General features: G+C 33.5%; 1 pseudogene; it reads left to right on the top strand.

Annotated features, from left to right (window-relative positions):
* The first annotated feature begins 282 nt into the window (after positions 1–282).
* LOC120596852 (high mobility group protein B1-like) lies at positions 283–1,495 on the top strand (annotated as a pseudogene).
* Positions 1,496–5,751: the final 4,256 nt, after the last annotated feature.

The raw sequence follows: 5,751 nt of genomic DNA, 5'->3' as shown, positions 1-5,751 counted from the left end.
ATACATGCAACAGTATGGATGGACTTTCAAAAACATCATGCTGAGGAAAAGATATGAGACACAAAAGCCTACAAACTGTATAATACCATTTTAATGAAACTAAACAAAGGAAATCAAACATATAGTGACAAAGCAGATTAGTGGTTATCTTGGGGATTGAAAGTGGAGTTAGGTAGGAGAATTGCTTGGGGTTTGAAAGAACTTTTTCGTTGGAAAAAGTCGTTGGAAACATTCTAGATCTATCCTATGGTGATGGTTGTCAAGGCTCATCAAACTGGATAGTAATGTTACAGAGCTGAGAAAGTGAGAAGGCTGCATCTGACTCCCTCTCTCATAGCCATTGCAGCACATTGAGCTCTGTAGAGACAGCACTGGGGTAAGAGCAAGCTGGACAGGCACTGGGCAACTCTGTGCTCCCTGAGGAAAAATCATTAAAAATGGGCAAAGGGGATCCTAAGAAGCTGAGAGGCAAGGTCATATGCATTCTTTGTGCACACTTGTCAGGAAGAGCACAAGAAAAAGCATCCAGATGCTTCAGTCAGCTTCTCGGAGTTTTCTAAGAAGTGCTCAGAGATGTGGAAGACCATGTCTGCTAAAGAGAAAGGAAATTTTAAAGACATGACAAAGGCAGAAAGGGCCCAGTAAGAAAGAGAAATGAAAACTTATATCCTTCCCAAAGGGGAAGCAAAAAAGAAGTTCAAGGATCCCAATGCACCCTAGAGGACTCCTTCAGCGTTTTTCTTGTTTTGTTCTATCGCCCCCAAATCAAACGAGAGCTTCTCAGCCTATCCATTGGTGATGCTGCAAAGAAGCTGGGAGAGATGCAGAATAAAACTGCTGCAGATGACAAGCAGCCTGAAGATAAAGAAGGCTGCTAAGCTGAAGGAAAAATACAAAAAGGATATTGTTGCAAACTAAGCTAAAGGAAAGCCTGATGCAGCACAAAAGGGAGTTGTTGAGGCTGAAAAAGTAAAAAGAGAAGCCGAGGAAGATGAAGATGATGATGAATAAGTTGGTTCTAGCAGAGTTTTTTTGCCTGTCTATGAAGGATTTAACCCCTCTGTATATAATTCCTTTTAAAGAAAAAAATGGAAGTGTAAGACTGTGTAAGATTTGTTTTTAAACTGTACAGTCTTTTTCTGTATAGTTCACACACTACTGAATGTGTCTTTATATAGGCTTGTCCTGGTGGTATTTTCAATAGCTACAGTATGGGGGTTGTAAATTGGCATGGAAGTTTAAAGCAGGTTCTGTTGGTGTACAGCACAAACTTGTTATATATGAAGATGCTAGTTTTTTTATATTCAGTTGTCTCTGATGCAGTTTATATGAAATAATTGTTTTGCTAACTGAATACAACCCTAATTGCAAAAAAACTGCAGCTGTTTTGTTGACATTCTGAATGCTTCTAAGTAAACATTTTTAATTTAAAAAACTCATCAAAATGGGTATGTTTAATTGTATATATTTTATACTACCATAAAGTTGATTTAAAAGAAGAAAAATTCCTCAAATGTGTTAGTTTATCCCTTTTCTTAGCCACATCAAAGTATTTGTAGTTAAAACATGCTTTATGCCTCAGAATTTTCCAACTTATTGTTTCTCCTATCTGAAATGTCCTTCCTCCCATCTCCTACCCACACATTCCACCTTACATTTTTAGAGAGTGGTCAGTTAGTACTGGTTATGTATCTTACCCTACAATTGAACTCTATCATCCTTGTTTTACTTGTCAGCCTTCCCATCTAAACTTTAAGCATCTTGAAAAAGCAAAGAACACAGCCTGGCCATTGTAGGTACCAAAAATTGTTGTTGACTATTGAGGTAATACTTATCCAAGTACTTTGCTTGCTAAGAACACTCAAAAAGATCAGAAACATTTTAAATCCAGATACAGTCCCTCTTAAAATAATCAATTATTTAAAAATAAATGAATAACCAAATTTATGAAATTTAAATGGCCACATATCTGATATGAATATCATATAATGCTTAAAGCATTCATTGTTTGGGTAAGTCCCAATATGGCTTTGGAGAAGACTATAGAGCATAGAATTGTGAAATGTTTGATATGTTTCTCAAAATCATAAATTGCCAAAAGTTCACTTTATTAAATATGCAATATACATTGTTTCAGAAAGAAACTCTCCTGCTTATTTGGTATCTTCTAAACCTGACCGTTTTGTTAAATGAATGAATAGCTCTGGCTAATAGCATTAGCACATACCTATTCAAAATGCATCAACCTTATTATAAATTAGTACAAAAATTTCTTCCCATTTTTAAAGAACATTATATGCATATACATATAATTCCTTTCATATACAAAGTCTGATTATGTGTCTAATAAGAAATTGTAACAGTAAATTTTCAAATAATCCAGCTTTACAATTATGAATATCAGAAAAAGGCTGTTGCCATTTAAATTTTTAAGAAATGTTTGGAAAGAATTTAAAACATGTTTTATGTTAAAAATTCAAAATCGGTTTTAATTGTTATACCTAATTATAGTTTTGAATTATGCAGTTTTTTGAGTATTATAAATAAATATAGATCTAGCACAAGGAAAAAGAAAAATAGAAAAATATTTACTTTTTAAAGTACAGTGAATTTAACATATAAGGCCAATAGAATAATTGTTACTTCTGCCAGATGGTATTTTACATTTTGATAAAAAGATATATTCTTAATCATATATGTCAAGGAAAAGCGACCATATGTTGTTAAACACTTCCAATTTGTCATTTAATTTAAAAGGCACTACTGATATTGCCATAAAATTTTTGGTGATGTGGTCTAAGTATCCTTGGTGTCAATAAAATTTAATCTCAAATAATTTCCTTATTTCTCTTTGAGCAAATATTTCGACAAATAATTTCACTAGCATCTATAAGAAGAAATATCATAAAAAGGATAAATCAGAATCCAGAGTCTATATTCAAGTTACTACTGGGTAAAAACCATAACTTCTGTTTTCAAGAAGCCTCCAAAAAGTAATTTACTGTATTCCAGCAAAGTAAAATATACAGGGTAATTCAAATCATTCTAAATTAATGTGCTTTAAGTTCAGAAACCAAATATATTCTTAAGATTAAAAAATAGAATGATTATAGTACAAAATAATTTTGCACATTACAAAGGTTTTCTAACTAAAAAAAATACCTTATGGAAGACACAGAAAATAGCATTCGTTCTATAATGGAAAAAGGAAATTGATATTAGAAGATTATTAAAGCAAAGGTTTCAAAATAGTGGTTTGCTCCCTTATCTGTGGTTTCACTCTCCATGTTTTCAGTACTCATGATCAACTATGGTCCAAAACACTGAATGAAAAATGCCAGAAATAATTCATAAATTTTAAATTGTATGCCATTCTGAGTAGCATTATGAAATCTATCATTGTCCTGCTCCGTCCCCCACAAGATGTGAACCATCTCTTTGTCCAGCATATCCACACTGCATATGCTACCAGCTTGTTAGCCACTTAGTAGCTGTGGCGTCAGAAGGTCAGTAGTGACCTAATGCTACGTCACAATGCCTACATCATTCACCTCACTTCAACTCATCATTTAGCCACTGCATCACCTCACAACATTACAAGAAGTAGTACAGAACAAATATTTTGAGAAAGAGGGAGACAGACCCCATTCCTCTAACTTTTATTGTTGTTAATTTCTTATTGTGTCTAATTTATAAATTAAACTTTATCATAGATATGTATGTTTAGGAAAAAACAAAGTATATGTAGGGTTAGTTACTATCTGCGGTTTCAGGCATCCACTAAGGGTTTTAGAAAATATCTCCCGCAGATAAGGGGGATATGCCTTTGTTTCCTCTGTCTTTTTGAAAAGGGAATTTGCTGATCCCTCTTCCTCTGCCATTCCCAACCAGTTTTTCTTTTCACTCTACAGGGCTCTATGTATGATTTCATTCAGGCTGAAAGTTTGAATTGTCATGTCCATTCTGAAAACTTGAAATTTCCATTGTCTGTGCCTATCTCTTATCCAGGTTTTTCACTGTTGTATGATTATATCACTATTTATCCATTCGCCAGTTGATGGACATTTAGCTTATTTCCAGTTTTTTGCTATTATGAATGCTTCTATAAATATTCTGTGTGTTCCCTGGTCTGTCTTACCAAGAGATTCTCAAGAGTAAATACCTAGAAGTGAAGTTACTGGATTCTAAGACATGCATCTTGTCGATTTTACTAGATAATACAAATCATATTCCAATATAATATTCAAACTTTCTCATTGTTCTTCATCATCACTAAAATTGAATTTTGTTACACTTCTTAATTTTTGCCAATCTAATGGGAATAAAATGATATATAATTTAGTTTTAATATGCATGTTCTTGATTACTAATAAAGTTGCACATCTTTCATACGTTTCTTAGTCATTTGTATTTTCTCTTTTCTGAAATGCCAATTGATGACTTTGGCACATGCTTTACTATGGAGTTATTTGTCCTTTTTCGCATATTTTCAAACTCTTCATTTTGTACTTCAGTAAAATGAAACCCAAAGAGGATATATCACATAAGAAAGGTTGTGTAGCTAGTTAGTAGCAGAGTCAAACTCATAGTAACTAGTGATTTTTTTTTTTTGTAGAAAAACAAATCGTGTGCAACTAATGTCATTTCTCTCTGTTATAATTTTACTTTTCTAAAGTGGAAACAAGTATAATATTAGATTTCTATGACACTTTAGATTGCATATGATCACCTCTTATCTGAGCCAAGCAGATGTATGAACCTAGCCATCCACTGAGATTGGAATGCTGCTCCAGGCAGGCTACATCCTATAGTGAACCTTGGTATGTCACAGGTCTGTTCATTGTATTTGCAAATAACAGAAGAAATGTGTTAACAACTATCCTGGAAACTCAAATTTTGGGGATGAAGTGAAGGAAGTGTAGTATAATGAAGATTCCCAGATGAGTCTGATCTTTCTACTCATTGTGATCTAAATACTGATTGTGTAAAGTGATTGAGAGGCAAAATCAAAATACAGTGTATTTCTCATTGTTTATTGTGGGTAACAGGTGGTAACAAGTGTTACCCACATAATACGATTTTAGATAGTCCATAGACATTCTTTGTATTAATAAATATGTACTTACTTTGATGTATACTAGAAAAATATATAAAGAGCACTTCGGACTTGTGATTCAATAGTTATTATTTCTTAAAACAACACTCAATTTTTTAAAGCATCTAATTAAAGAAAAAGATAAACAATAACACAAATAGTATGTGGGTGAGGGAAATTGTGAAATTGATACAGGAATGACCAAAATTTGGGATACACTGGACAATGATTTTGATTATACGTTAATCCGGTTTTATAAACTGACTCTAACACATCCATTTGTGTGAACTTGGGAAGTTATTTACCTTCCTTGGCCGAATTGTTTGTTATATTAGTTGCTTTAACAAAGACCAAAATAGTAATGGCTTAAACAAGTTATAAGATTTCTTTCTATTACACATGAAAGTTGAAGGTGGTGAGGGGGTCAGGTTGGCACTGTTCCATGAGACTGTCCAGAAGCCTGCTGGACATCTCACACTACAGCATATGGGAAGGGGAAACAAGGAAGTATGCAGCAAGCAGCTTTCTACTAAGAGCATGAAGTCAAACTACGCCTATTACTTTTGTTTACACTCTAGTGGCTAACTGCAAAATAGACTGTCATCTCTAGCAGGAAGAAAAGAATGGACTTAAGACATTAGGCATTAAGAAACTAA

This window comes from Pteropus medius, unplaced genomic scaffold, assembly GCF_902729225.1.
Source record: "Pteropus medius unplaced genomic scaffold, Ma_sr-lr_union100, whole genome shotgun sequence".
NCBI lineage: Eukaryota > Metazoa > Chordata > Mammalia > Chiroptera > Pteropodidae > Pteropus > Pteropus medius.
This window is presented reverse-complemented; position numbering and strand designations above follow the sequence as displayed.